Below are 16,324 nucleotides of genomic sequence, written 5' to 3'. Positions count from 1 at the left end.
CCACTTTATCCGAGCCCACTGTGCTATTAAAGTCGTCTTATGCTGTCTTCAATGTGTGTATATTTGTATGGCTTCTAATGCTGCATTGATGGGCCATTTAAGAATGCAGTGATGCAGCGTAAAGTTCTTTGCAGAGTTTTCTCAGAATCCATGAAGGATAGTTGCAATGGGGAGACCTCTAGCTAAAGTTTCGAACTAGAACCCATGAGCCTTTAGCTACACCCCTACATATTAGTTTCTGGAATCTCTGTCCAGCAATGACAGAAAACCATTAGGAAAACCATATACGTTTCTTTGACCATCTATGTGCAAATAGAAATCTTAACTGCATAGATTTTTTCAGCAATCATAATTCTGCAATATTGGGCCATGTTAATAAAAGGTCTACCATGTTGAATACTGCCTTGTCTTCATTGCATAGGTTGTGATGAAAAAGATGCAGTGCTATATAAACAACAAGCTTAAACATAAAAATTCATGAAAAGTCAAGCTTGTAGGTATTGAGTTTTCAGATTACCCATACATCCATTAATCCCTGTAGGCATTATGCAATAGACTCAGACGGGATATTATGCCTAATGGTTTCTTGATTTTTTTCTCCTTTTATTGCGTGATCTGCTAAGATTATTGTGGTGAAATACATGTGCTCCTCTTTGGCCTTTCCATCAAGATGCTCCATTAGCTCTCTCCTATCAATAATCACAACTCTGACAGTGGGACAGGATGAAGACCCCCGAAAATTACATTACACAGTTAACGATGATGGATAACGCTTCAACCTTTCCCTCGGCAGCAGAAAGCCGCCTCTCTTCTTCCCATAATGAAAGGCAAGCAGAACATTTCCAGATAACAGGAGCAGCTGGTTAAAATAAAACAAACAGTGTCTCTGAAGACTGGCGGTTGTGAGAAAATCATGGAGAATTCTTATGGAATGGTTAATATTCTTCCTACGTTATACTCACTCTTGTGTAAATGTTGCATCTCCTGGAATTAAGCCGCTTACATTTACTGAACAAGTGTAAGTCACAATAAAAATCTGCTTCAAATCCGCTCTTTATTTTCCAATAGTATCTGTAAATATCATTACTGTGAAAATAATTAGTAAATATCTGAAATAATCTATTTTCTAATCTTTCTATTACCACAGCTCATAAGAAGAATTAGCAGAAAACAAACCAGGCATAAGAAACTACAAGATCCAAACTACAAGTCCTGAAATGTGTTTGGAATTAAGAAAACATGCTGCAAATTGGTTTACTTGCATGCCCTATTCCACAGAAGACAGCACAATATATTTTACAGTACATTACATATTGTATGGTATTTTAGATATTGGAATTCATGCTAAGAATATTGCTTATTTTAATTATTGCAAGTTTAAATCTATATAGATATGAGATAGATAGATAGATAGATAGATAGATAGATAGATAGATAGATAGATATGAGATAGATAGATAGATATGAGATTGATAGAGAGATAGATAGATAGATAGATATGAGATAGATAGATAGATATGAGATAGATAGATAGATAGATAGATAGATATGAGATAGATAGATAGATAGATAGATAGATAGGAGATAGATAGATAGATAGATAGATAGATAGATAGATAGATAGATAGATATGAGATAGATAGATAGTTATGAGATAGATAGATAGATAGATAGATATGAGATAGATATGAGATAGATAGATAGATAGATAGATAGATAGATAGATAATAGATAGATAGGAGATAGATATGAGATAGATAGATATGAGATAGATAGATAGCTAGATATTAGATAGATAGATAGATATTAGATATTAGATAGATAGATAGATAGATATTAGATAGATAGATAGATAGATGATATGAGATAGAAAGATAGATAGATATTAGATAGATAGATAGATAGATATGAGATAGATAGATAGATAGATAGATAGATAGATAGATAAATATGAGATAGATAGATATGAGATAGATAGATAGATAGATAGATAGATAGATAGATAGATAGATAGGAGATAGATAGATATGAGATAGATATGAGATAGATAGATAGATAGATAGATAGATAGATAGATAGATAGATATTAGATAGATAGATAGATATGAGATAGATAGATAGATAGACAGATATGAGATAGAGATATATATATATAAGATAGATAGATAGATATGAGAGATAGATAGATAGATAGATAGATAGATAGATAGATAGATAGATAGATAGATAGATAGATAGATAGATGAGATATGAGAGATAGATAGATGATGTAAAAATTAATTTGTATACTAGTTTGTTTGTCATAGGCTCCTACATGTCTTGATGGATCTCAACCAAAGTTTGTAAAAATAATCTTCATAATTCAGCTTAAAATACTGGGTGGTGGAATTGTTTCAACTGTTTCAGTCACAGCCTAACTTTCATTTTACAAAAGCAGCTTAAGGAATAATGATTGGTTGCTGAACAGGTTTTTACAGTTTCAATGAATGAGGTCTATTGTATAATCTAGGGTAAAATAAGATGCTTTGTGCTTCAGTGTGGTGCATAATTTAGACGTGTGGTGGATCCAGAATGCCTCCAAAAAACAGAATCCCATTTGACAATTCAAGGCGAAAGCAAATAAAGTAAAATTGTTGCAAGCAAGTGAGACGAGCAAGCAACATGACCAATGCCTGAAGAATGAACGAGAAAGAGCCAGGACATCAAGCGCTGCAGAGACCTCGGAACAGTATGAGGTGTGAATCCAAAAGAGATGAGAACAGCCTCTGCGTAAGGGATTTCAGAATCCACAGAACAATTTCAGTCCTGACTTCAAGTATTGCGGAAATGAACCACTATATGAAGGGCTGCAGAGACCCCGGACCGCATTAGGCCAGACTTCAAAAACGGAGGGAAAGATCCAGAACATCAAGGGATACCCAGGCAATGCCGAGTACATAAGCTAATATACCGTAAATCTTATATACACTCATTATAAAAAAAATTAAACACCTAGTTGGGTTCAAATGAACTTTTATATGTGTGATTGTAATGTTGATATAAGTAAGTGATTACAATATCAGAGAAAAAGGATAAATTTATTGTGGAAAACTGAACACTTGAAAGGAGGCTCTAGCACTCTGTTTTACCGCCTCTAGTTTGGATGCAAGATGTTATATAGGTGGGCATGGAGTTATACAGGTTTCATCCTGCGACATATTGGTACACATTTGCTGTAACTGTGCCTCTATATTGTGCAAATTTGGAGGCTGTCGAAGTTGGCATCCCAGATGGTCCCATACATGTTCTATTGATAACTCCTGCAACTTGGCAGGTCACGTATATGTGGCAATGTTATGGAGATATTCCTGTGACACCCTTGGTGTGTGCAGCTGAGCATTATCCTGCTGGAAATGAGAGGATGTGGCTGCAGGATGTCCTAAACATATCACTGAGCTGTAATTGCCCCTCATTACACTACTATGGGTGACCAACTCTTTTATAAGAAAGCCCCACCAGACCATCACACCAGCAGTGGGGGCAGTGTGCTGCTCCACAGCAAAGGCAGGATTGAGGCGCTCAATCCGAGGTCTCCAGAAATGAACAATGAGATTGTCAGTGCTCAAACTAACCTGGAGTCATCACTGAAGACAACTTGGTTCCACTCTGTAACAGCCCTGTTTCGTCATTAACTACACCACTGCAAATGAAGGTGATTGTACGTGGTTGTCAAAGGAAGCAGATGTAATGGGCATTGTGAGATCAAATGTCCTTCAGCAAAGTATCTGGAAAAGGTTCCAACAGACACAGGGGCCTGTAACAATGGTGCCGCCTGTCTCTGAATGGTGGGCAATAAAACAGTTGTAGCTACTTGTGCTTGTCAGATGATCCTTTTTAACACCTAACAGTCTGATCAGAATGGTCCAGGGGGTGGCAATTTGTCAATATAACCATCGAGCTTCTAGCATTTATTTCACCTCCTCTCGAACTCTGTTTAATAGAAAAAATCTTTTTGATTGATTCATAGAGGTGTCTAGTAGTCAACAAGCTCTACACAAACAGAAAAGGATGTCCTCTAAACACAAGTATCCTCTGAGAGCCTTTTTATAGGCCAAGGATGGAACAACCTTTAGAAGCTCAGGTGGCAAGACTGTTCATTTAATCATGCCACAAGTCTAATCATTTGCATATTTGCAAAATAAAAGAACACAGCGCTCCATTGAGTAGCATAGTTGAGATGAGGAACGCAAAGGCAAATTTGAATAATTATACCTGATGGGGTTATGCTAGCAACACAACATGCCCAAAAGCTTGTCAAAGGAAGAATCAGCCACCGAAACGGAGCAAAGAAGGAATGTCTGTAGGAATTTCCTTAGAGTTTGAAAATAACAGGGGAGAGTTGGCTCGCTTGACAGGATACCAAAGAATCTGAAAACGTCTCATTTACATATCTACCTGTGATGTAACTGCATGCTACGTTTTGCAGCAAAACAATAATTCCTTCTCGGTGCTTGAATTTTTTTCAAAGAGTTGTAGTTAGAAATCCATAAAACATAAAAGGTAGATACCAGAAGATTGGATATTGTTTTCTAAATTAACAACCCTTCACAGTACAGACACCTAAAATAATCTTTATTTAATAGTATTTAAAACAAACGGGCTCAGAGACATATACATATAACACTTATACCCCCACAACCATAGAATGGTTTTAACAGGATGGGGTAATGCCTGACAAAATGTCTTGAAATATGCGAATATACCAAGGGATATTCTAAGTGGAGATAAATCCCAACAGAAACACTGTGATGCAGGGGCGTAACTATAGAGGGTGCAGGGGATGCGGTTGCACCTGCGCCCAGGAGCCTTAGGGGGCCCATAAGGCCTCTCTTTTCCATATAGGGAGCCCAGTACTATGAATAAAGCATTATAGTTGGGGTCCCTGTTACAGGTTTTGCATTGGGGCCCAGAAGCTTCAAGTTATGTCTCTGTGCAGCATGGTTTAGGTATGGGTACGGGTACAGATACAGATAGAGGGGGGGCCCAGCTCACCTTTTGCATCAGGGCCCCTGAGCCTTTAGTTACGCCCCTACTCTGATGTCAATGGGAGCAGATGTAGTTATTGAATCAGTCAGTGAAAAAATGACAAGTCAGTAATGAGTATGTCTGTCTCTATGTAGTCTATACTTATATACAGTACAAAGATAAAAGGATAGAATATTCCTTGACTAGATAACTTTCAAGGCTAATCCTGATAGAGAGATCAAAGGGAGCGCATGCAGTAAACCCCTAGTACATTAATAAGATAGTGTCCTAGATTTCTTTCTAGATATTCTAGATATTCCTCCATACCTTATATACACTAAATGATAGGACTAAATGGTTCATTTAATATATACCACTTGTCCAAGAAGAACGAGAATCAGACCAATGTTGTCCAAAAAGTCTCCATCCACAACTTCACAATTAATTTTATGGTACGAAGTTCAAAATTCATTTCATGGTTCAATTTTATGGTTCAATGCATTTCCCTATTTCCATAGTTCTTCAGGAAGCAGATACTTCTGGCTAGATAGACTCACGTATGTAGAAGGCTAGAAAGTCATACCTAGCTAAGAGTTAGAGTGATAACCGATGAGTCCAATATATTCATATAAGAGGCAGCATCCAACAGTGCATATTTAAGAGGATAAAAAACCTTTATTCCCCCTGGTCATCTTGCTGTCCTCAATCATAAATGCCAACAACAGTGAGCCAATCACAAATAACCCGAACGACCAAGTCTAAGATATCACGATCTAGGCTGTAGTGAGCCAATAGCAAGTCGTTAAAAAGGCTAAGTCTCAGACAGCAAGGCCCAGACCAGCTATAGGTAAAGGGTAGCTGTGTATATAGTATTTCTAGGGTAACTATGCGATTTGGCTTTTCGAAAACACAAATCATCCTTTTCAATCATTCTATAGTTTATTTACTTTTGCATTTTGGGTTATTATCTTGTTGTATTACCCAATGCTACTTCAGCTTGAGATCATGGACTGCCGACCTTAGATTTTCCTGTAAAATCTTTTGAAATACTATAGAATTAGAAGCATTACTTCCTTAATGATCAGAAGCCATCCAGGCAATGAGACAGTAGAACAGCCCCAAACCATGATGCTTTGTCTAACATGTTTCATAGTGGAAAGGTGATTTTTGTAATGTGTTTTTTTACCTCAATACATAGTGGCAGATTTCTGAAAAATCTAAATTGTATTTTCTGCAGGGATGAGCGAGTATACTCGCTAAGGCACTACTCGCTCGAGTAATGTGCCTTAGCCGAGTATCTCCCTGCTCGTCCCGAAAGATTCAGGTGCCGCCGCGGGGCGGGGAGCTGCGGGGGAGAGCAGGGAGGAACGGAGGGGAGATCTCTCTCTCCCTCTCTCCCGCCCGCTCTGCCCCGCTTTCCGCCGCAACTCACCTGTCAGCTGCGGCGGCCCCCGAATCTTTCGGGACGAGCAGGGAGATCCTCGTCTAAGGCACATTACTCGAGCGAGTAGTGCCTTAGCGAGTATACTCGCTCATCCCTAATTTTCTGCCATAGCTAGAAATTAGAGTGCAGTTTTTATATTTCAAGAGTGCTATAAGAAATTAAAGCTGTGTTATGATTAGTTGCTTGAGGCAACAGAGAGAGTTTATTTTTTAAATAGTTTCATAAATCTTCTCCATACCAGTGTGCATGTGTGCCTCATTTATCCATAGAACATTTTTTTCAGAAGCGTTGGAGAACACTCAGGTCAACTTGAGCAAACCTAAGATGAACAGTAGTAGGTATTTTTTAGACAGCAGTGGTTTCCTTCCGTGAACATCATCCCTGTTCAGTGTTTTTCTAATATTAAACACATGAAAAAAAAGTTTTTGGCAGTTTGTAAAGTCTTCTGTAGGTTTTTGCTACTTTTCTGTTCTTCCTCGTGTCTTTCAGGATTGCCTATTTTCTTGAAGAAATTTTAAGAGGATGCCTACTTCAAAAGAGCGTAGCAACTGTCCTGAATTTTCTCCATTTATAGATAGCTTGTATAACCACGAATGGAGGTACAGCTTCTTTAGCAATGCTTTTGTAGCCTTTTCCATCTTCATGTGTCTCTATAAAATGTCTTTTGAGGTCTTCTGAAAGTTATTTGCATAGAGGCATGTTTAACACTAGTCAGTCTTTCTTGGGAAGAACAAATTTGTCAGTAACCAAGCTTAATGTTGCTTTATTTGCAGGGCAAAGTACCCGGCAAAACCCACAGTTCCAAATTCATCTCCGTAATTGAAACACCTATTGTTAATTACCTCTTTGAGAAGTCATTAACACAGAGATTGACCAAGCGTCTGTGTGTTATTAGTGTAGTCAGATTGTGTTTGACTGTAATTGTGACATATATAACAATCGGTGCACATTTTATTAGTAATCAGTGCAGAAATCTAGGTCATTCCAAAGGATTTATTAACTTTTTTTTGCAACTGTATGTCTTGTGTGAAAGTAATATTGGTACATATGTAGTCATAGTCTCATAGGAGGCTAGATGAGAGAGAAAATATTTTGTTTTCTATCCTTTTTTATTATGCACAAAGTTGTATTATTTTTGTATCACTATAACAAATAAATGTAATTGTTTATTTTGTTTTTATCATGTAGCTCATATTCACTATTAAACACATTCCAGTTTATACAATTACCCTGAAATATTATATCCTATTATACCCTTTTGTTTGGGCAGTATATTTATCAGTGGTACTGTAGGTATTCTGGCTGTTTTATAACGGCCTCAAGTGCCACATTATTATCTTTAGATGATCTGTACAGTTGTTTTGTTTACTGTAGTCAATAATTTGTCATCACAAAGCCATGTTTATTTCAGTTTTCTTGTTATTTGCTCCATAGAACTAGGCCCTTAGAGCATTTTCAATTTGGAGCCAGCCATCATCTGTTTAATAAATAACAGGGTTATCATTTGACAGCGTCTTTATAAAGTCATTACCAACCAAATGTAGAAATATAATGGCTCCAGACACCAAAATTAATGTGACCTATACAATATGCATTAGACTGAACATGCTGGCTCAGCTATTGTATATTGTTCTGTCTGACATGCTGTTGGTCTATGTAGCTATCCTATTTTTCTAGGAAGTGTAAATCATGACACAGATGGTGTGATCCTTTTTAATGGACCAATACATCAGTGTTACCGAGTTATAAGATATATGACAGTGTGATATTACATAGGTCTTCTCTCCTTAGTTTAAAGTTCTGCAGCAATATGGAGAAACAATAAGCTTCAGAAAACCCAGTTACGTTGTTAAATATTTCTTTTGTTATTGTGTCAGCATACAGTCTTCCAAACAAGATTTTTACTAAAAATTATTTCCTGCTTTTTCAATTTTTCAAATGCTTTATAAAAAATTCTTCCTACTATAATTCTATTAATTTAAGAAACTTTATACCCCACCTGTCACATTTGTGTTTCTGGGCCCTGTGGCTCTGTGGGTTTCCAGGAGCAAACTGCTGCAGGTGAAGATGATTTGGCTGGAAGATGGTATGGAGTTCTCCAGCCAGCCAATCACCACTGCTCTGCTGCATATAAATACCAGCCCCTATTACTGGAGAGGGCTGGTCATATATACCTTTAACATCTCCTAACTTACTTTGGTGTTAGGATGCATGCTGTGCAGATCTTTGTTCTGAGAGTCTTTTGGTCAGTGTAAATGCTTTCCAGTTTGCTTTCTGTCTGTATTTCCCTTGTCTGAATTCTGTCTGATGTTGTGTCTTGATGTATGTCTGAACTATGTCTTATATCTGTTCCACCCATCTATTAGTTGGGTAACTCCCAGTTCATGTTTGTTTGTCCTATCAATCCGTTGGTGAGTGGACGCCCAAGCTTTGTCCTGTCCTCTTCGTCCGTTGGTAGGTGCATGCTAAGGCCTTTTGTCTTACTGTCCATCTGTAGGTGTGCAGATGCCTTGTGTGAACTAGGTCCTGCTTGTTGGTTTGTTGTCTTGTTTGTATTTGCTCTGTTCCTGCCAGTTACCATCTAGGGCAAGCCAGGTCCCTAGGTTCTAGCGTTGGGCCATCCTTATTGGGATAATCACCCCATTTGTGGGCAGGGTTCTTGGGGTTAGATTGTCTTTTTAGAGTAGGGGCTCACAAGACAATGAGAACCCTTGACACGGGCTTGTGAGCTTTCGTACTTTGGTCAAAGCACTTGTATTTATTAGCTGTTCCATCTACTTATGCTTGTGGGTATCATGAGTAAGTGTTTTGGTGTTTGTTGTTTGATGTCTGCTCGCAAGTCCCATTTACTGTTCAATTTGTTGCTGTCCAGCATGTATGCACATTCCCCCTATCCCAATCCTTTCCCTCCAGCCCTTATTTGGGTTGCATCCATGTAGGTAATTGTTCCCACTGCCTGCATCGACATGACACCACCAAGACCACTTATATCCAAAGGAGAGAATCAGTGGGAGGGATAGAGTAACACATAGTTCTAATCAGGGAAACTCTAAACTGAAAAAAAAAACTGGTACTATGGCTTCCATGGTACTATGTTTTAACCCTACTTTACTTCTTAACGCGAACCTCCAGTTTGTGGGCAAAATTCTATCCTTATGCAGCTGATGAGTTCCAAGCGCACTGACAGGCCCAATTTGACTTCACCATGTCAACGTTGGACCACATGATGCACCTGCTGGTGCATGTGCAGTGGATGCACTCTGGACGCAGAGAGAGAGATCATAGAATCATAGAATGGTAGAGTTAGAAGGGACCTCCAGGGTCATCTAATATCTCCCATGTGTCTGTGGGCTGATTAGCTGTCTGACTGTCTTTTGCCTCACCTAACCTATCAGTATCTTCTTTAGGGTATTGATTCTGGCTTCTCTAAGCAGAAGCTGCTGGTTAAACTCTTAAAATACTTTAGAAATTTTGGTCCACCTTTACTGGGTGAAGTTTTGCCTGTTACATTACATTGGTCTTCTGATTTCTATTGCCTTTTTGTCTTGGGAATCCATCTTTGTTTGTCTAGTTTTCTGTCCCTAATCTATTTGATAGTTTAAACTGTCTTGCTCTTTTCTTATATCTGCCTTTCCCCCATCATTTCATTTAATAATGGTTAGGGAATCTAGCCAGGATTCAGTGGTGGGGTAGTCCTTGGCAGGTTCAGTTAGGGCAGAAATAGAGCAAGAACTAAGGTCTTGTTTCAATTCACTTCCACTGTCCATTAAACTGTTCTGGACCCCCGGCATCTCTGTTATGCCCTAAGCCTTACACATCATTCAGCCTGTCCCTGCACTAAACCTTTGTGTCTGTTTGTTGGTATTGCCGACAGGTCTGAACAGACAATGACAATCTGACCAAGTCCTGATGGTAGTCATGCCTGATCAGATGGGACCCTGACCTGGCTGGCTTACTGGGGTTTTACCCTGTTGGGCCTATGGCCAATCCATCTCTGCCCTGTAAATAATTTCATTATTAAGATATGCTGACTGTAATATTATATGGGATGTCAAGTATTTCATAGTTCAAAGTATAGAACTGTTACAGATGTGATATAATCAAATGCAAATGAACAATTTGAAAAAAAAAGGTAACAACATTGGGGCAGATTTAGTATTGCACATGTGTCAGTTTGCTGGCGTAAATTGCACCAAAAGACTGTCTAAGATGCCCTGCACTACATTTGTTATGTGTTGTAGACACTTTTTAAAACTTTTTGCACCTAAGCTGGAAGGGTCCGCAGCCTTAATTGCGACATTGTGAGCTGAACAAAAGCACCAACGTTTTGTCAAAAAGCTGCTATAAGCTAAGCCTTCTAATGGGTGAAATGAAATGAAATGAGAGAAATGTGTATAAAGATGCACCAAATTTATCATCCAGCCACTGTGATCAATATTACACATTTTTTCCCAGGCCATTTACCATATATGTTTGCATATACTAAGCATGTTCCTGCTTAGCAGTCCATTCTCAAGATGAAATAAGATGAATTCATTTCATCTATCCTCAGAACTAAGATTCTCCATGCTCCTTATCAATTTTGCTGGTCCTCTTTGTATGTTTTCTAACTCCAGGACATACTTTCTATGAACTGGTGCCCAGAAGTGAACTGTATATTCTTCAAGAGGTTACACTAATGCTTTGTAAAACGGTAAAATTGCTTGTGGGCAAGACGCATGATGTGGTACTTTTGTGAATCCTGTGAACACCACATTTTCTCTGTTTATACCAGAGGCTTCCCTGTTTGCTAGAAGAGGTTGGAAGCTCTAAGCTGTTTGCCATGCCTCTGTGTCTGAAGTAGCCTATTGATAACCCATCTGTGTCTCCTGCTCCAGCTCAGTCAATGGTTAGCAGTGAGGGGCTGAGAAAGAAATAGATAAAAAAAAATATGCCCAGGGAACAGTATTAAATGTAAAGATCTTCTTCACTTCCATTAAAATAGAAGTGCCTGCAACAAAACCACTTCGAAGAGCTCATAATGGCTTTTAAAGGCTATGAACAACTTTCGGGAGCAACATTTTGCCAGCTCATAATACATGCATTTAAGTATTAAAAAAATTGCCCTTCAAAGGCGTCCATAGCCTTTAACCCCTTCCTGCCCCATGACATAAATTTATATCCTGGCTGGGAAGGGGGTCCCATGAATGGATGCCAACTTACGTCACATGGACGACAAAGGCGCAGAAGCTGAAGCTGGCTGTGACTGACAGCCATCTCCCACTGCAGACATGCCATGACCAATGTTGATCACGGCATGTAAAGTGGTCACAGAGGGAGGACCCTGCCTCTGTGACATCATTGGCCTTCAGCCATGTAATTGCGAGAGGCCGGTGGGTTGCCATGGCATCCGGATGCTAGACAATGGTGTCTGGGTCCGCTATGGCCTGTGATGCTATGAGAAGTATTGCAATGTACTATCAGTGCAATCATAGCATCACAGGTTCAAGTACAGGGACATAAAAAGTGTAAAAAGAAAAAAAAAACATGAAAAAAACTCTTTGCGTATTTTACCTTCTTTCTTTGTTTTTTTTAAAATAAAAAAGACACATTTAGTATTGTTGCATCGATAATGACCCATACAAGGAATTGAACACACTTTTTATCCTGTATAGTAAATGCTATTAAAAAAAATTATCCAAAATGCTTTACATTGAAATTTTCATTCCCAAAACACAAGAAAATTGAAAAATAAAGCTGTACGTACCCCAGAATGGTATCAGTAAAACCCCATTGACAAGAAGGTGAAACCCCTGGATGTGACAGGGTTTCATATCCAAGGATTCCCCTGCTGCAGCTGTCACGGGCCACAGCATAGAATAGCGATCCTGTCCTCTTACGCGTTTTAAGATCGTGTGCGAATTGCTGTCCTATTTTTTTGCAGGTGCAAATTTTATATGTATGTAAAAAACAGGCATGACCACTTTCATTGGAAAGCATTGGTTCTAATAGATGCGAATTGCAAACGCACCTAAGATATGTGAAAAAAAAGCTCGTCTGACTGAACCCTTATCATGCTACAATTCAATGTTCCATGTAAGGTACAGAATTTTTTTTTTAAATTGTTAAGTGGGGTGACATGAAAAAACAACTGTACCTTCTTTTGAAAAAGTTTATTCTGCAAGTCAGTACAACTATGGCAATACCAAATTCGTGCATTTTTTTTGCTTTACTTCTTTCAAGATGTCAAAAACCTTTTTTATTTATAGAAATTGCTTTCCATGATGCATTGCTTTTTACTTTTATGTCAATAGAGCTGTATGAGGGCTTGCTTCTTTGCTGGACGAGCTGCAGTTTTTATTGGTACCATTTTGAGGTGCATACAAGTTTTTGATCACTTTTTATTCCATTTCTTTTAAGAAAGGGGGTTAAGAAAATGCAATTTTGGCATTGCATTTTTTTTCTTACAGTGTTCACCATCCAGGATAAATAGTGCAGTATTTTAAAAGTTTGTATGTTTATAGATGAGGATACCAATTGTTTATTCTTTATGTATTCTTTTACATGAAAAATGGGAAAAGGGGTGGCATTAAGCTTAATAATTTTTTCAATAAACCTTTTTTTACATTCCATTTATTCCCCTAAATGACTCTAACTTGTGATCAGTTGGTCACTATTATTATATGCAGCAATACAGACATATTGCAGTAGACAGTACTTTCCACTGTTACCTATTAAGTCCTCCCACAGCCCTGCCACTAGGCCCAGGCTGCCATTTTTAATCTATCAGCCCCCCATAATTGTGCCACAGGGGTATCAATGGGGTATCATTGAAGGCTTCAATGTAGCTAGCTGTTTAGATGCTAAGGTAAAGTTTGACAGTGCAGCTAGACAGTCGCTATCAGAAATAGTCTGATTACAGCCATTGTCGGTATGCTGGGGAAGTTGCAGTCAGCATGACATTTTTACTGCAGCAACATGGGAAATGTATTATTATAGTACAGGCATTCACAAGAATGGCCGTTGTGTAATGACAGGATTGCAGAAGGCCCACTAGGATGGGAGCCGAACTTACTGAGCAGCTCTCTGTTCTGGGATATGGAGGGTTCCTAAGTGGGGGGCCATAGCTGATGGGGCATAATGAACAGCTCATGTCATCTTGGCACAACCTCTGTAAGATACTTTGGTCTCATTTACCTTACAGTTTACAATAGTAATTCATTGTAATAAATACTTATAGCCTTAACAACCTAATTAGTCCCAAAAGTAGATTAGCTATGAGCATGTCCTTTAAAACCCAAGTTTGTTTATTTCAAATTGTACCAACAACATGCTTATTATTAATTAAGAAGAACCCTGTGCCTGTCCTTTTCTTCCCCTCAACAAAATCTGTTAATTGCCATCTATTCATAGCAGCAATTATAAAGGAATTAAACATATATTTATATCTCATCTCACCTCCAGTCCACAGCATGTATGCACAGTGTTTATTATCATCAAGATACTGCAATTCACATAATAGAATAGATACAGCTGCCCTGGAGGGGTTTATTATTGTAATTAAAGAACAAAAAAGTCAGATTGCATTTTAATTTGTTTGCTTTTCTCATTACCTTTCCCATTAATAACCAAGTGTATTATAAAAAGAAGATGGTACAGTATGTATATAGAACTTTAATTAAAGAGAAAAAAGTATTGGACACACTCAAATGATTAACATAGGAGTTATGTTATGTTACCCAGGAGGTCTTTTAGAAGGAAGCAGAAGATTTCTAAGAGCATATCCACATAGACAGACAAGGTGCAGTGTAGCCCGCTGTCATCACAGCCACCGGTAAAAATGTGCCTGTGTCAGCATTTATTGGGCCTTAGGACAGCCATATCTACCTGTTTACACGGACTGTGGACATAGATAGCATGATCAAACAGTACACTGCTTGACTACAGTATATAGCAGAGATAAGTGGGCACAACTACCAAGTCAACTTATGTTACATTGTATCTAAGTAGGAAGTTCAGTTTGCAATACTGTAGTATAAGAAACCCTAGAAATAGAAAGTTCAGTGGTCATTACATTTTGAAACAACTTGTATTAATAATAATAATCTTTATAGCGCCAACTTATTCCGCAGCAATATCGAGGCACATTGAACACAAACAATACAAAAGTTACAGAAATTACAAAAGTTACATATGGTATTCAATTATTTGGAAATAAAGGGGGTGGGGTGAAACAGGAAGTACCGGGACAGGAGGTGGAGCAAGGGAGGGGACAGCAGTGTGATGGTAACATGTGGCATACAGTGTTCAGGACACAAACAGGGTGGAAGATAAATGTGGTAACTAGCAAAAGTGCAAATCACTTCACCTAAAGTTAAAGGGGTTGTCTCGTGAAAGCAAGTGGGGTTAAGCACTTCTGTATGGCCATATTAATGCACTTTGTAATATACATCGTGCATTAAATATGAGCCATACAGAAGTTATTCACTTACCTTCCCTGCGCTGGCGTCCCCGTCTCCATGGCTCCGTCTAACTTCAGCGTCTAATCGCCCGATTAAACGCGCTTGCGCAGAAGGGTCTTCTGCCTTCGGCTCGGTCCGGCACGAGCGGTGTTCTGGCTCCGCCCCCTTCTATGCGTCATCGCGTAGCCCCACCCCGTCACGTGTGCCGATTCCAGCCTCCTGATTGGCTGGAATCGGCACACGTGATGGGGCGGAGCTACACGATGATGCGTAGAAGGGGGCAGAGCCAGAACGCCGCTCGTGCCAGACCGAGCCGAAGGCAGAAGGCCCTTCTGCGCAAGCACATCTAATCGGGCGATTAAACGCTGAAGTTAGACGGAGCCATGGAGACGGGGACGCCAGCGCAGGGAAGGTAAGTGAATAACTTCTGTATGGCTCATATTTAATGCACGATGTATATTACAAAGTGCATTAATATGGCCATACAGAAGTGTATAACCCCACTTGCTTTCGCGAGACAACCCCTTTAAGCTATGTACTAAAAAATTTCTCTAAAGTGGTAGCCAATAGGAATCTCACTTCTTTCTAATTTGTTGACCACTGCCTGTTGTCAAAATAGTAGTAATAGAGATAACAAGACAGAACAAAGGAAGTGGGGGTGGGGTGCTGTTAATAGAAGTCTACGGAGTGGGTAGGGCAAGGAGCTTCAGAAGGGTGATAGAACCAGAGACTTTCACAGATGTGCTACAGCTTACTGGTAAGTCATTTGCAACTATTAGAATCACTACACTGCCCAGTACTACTGTACACTATCCTCCATGCTGATGTTATTTTTGTGTATGCTACAGAATCTTGTGTTTTCTCTATTTGCTCTGTGCTGTGTATGGGAGACCTCATAAAAGCCAGCCTCCATCCACCGACTCAAGGAGAATTGAAATTTAAAGATGCAGCCTGTAGAGGGGAAAGCTGGTGAAAAATGCAGTATACAAGTTATATAACAGCCAGATATAATATTAATGCTCATAAGCATGAAAAGTTATCTGAATGTGCCGGTATGCTTTCAGCTTTTACTACTGTTGGCACTTTGTCAGCTAAATTACAATTTAGGACTTTGGGACTTTTTTTTGTCTCAAATAACTTTATTAAGCGTTTAAGCTTATCCATATAGACTGTAAGCTAATAAATTCCCCTTACAGAGGGTACACTAGTATAGAACAAGTATGAACATCAGAACACAGAATATCCACACTAAGATGGATAGATATATAGCTAGCAAATTGAAAATTTTTGGCAAAATTTTCTCCCCCCCCCCCCCCCCCTTTTCGCTTAAAAGGAAAAATTAACTAGAAAAGTAAGAATAGACAGATTGGCCTCAACAACCCTTTGTCCTTAACACTCCCCCTCTATGTGTTATTCTCATGTAGTAAGATGTCGA

The sequence above is a fragment of the Eleutherodactylus coqui genome, chromosome 2 (assembly GCF_035609145.1).
Source record: "Eleutherodactylus coqui strain aEleCoq1 chromosome 2, aEleCoq1.hap1, whole genome shotgun sequence".
Classification (NCBI taxonomy): domain Eukaryota; kingdom Metazoa; phylum Chordata; class Amphibia; order Anura; family Eleutherodactylidae; genus Eleutherodactylus; species Eleutherodactylus coqui.
The sequence above is the reverse complement of the archived record's forward strand: the minus strand, read 5'-3'. Positions refer to the sequence as shown.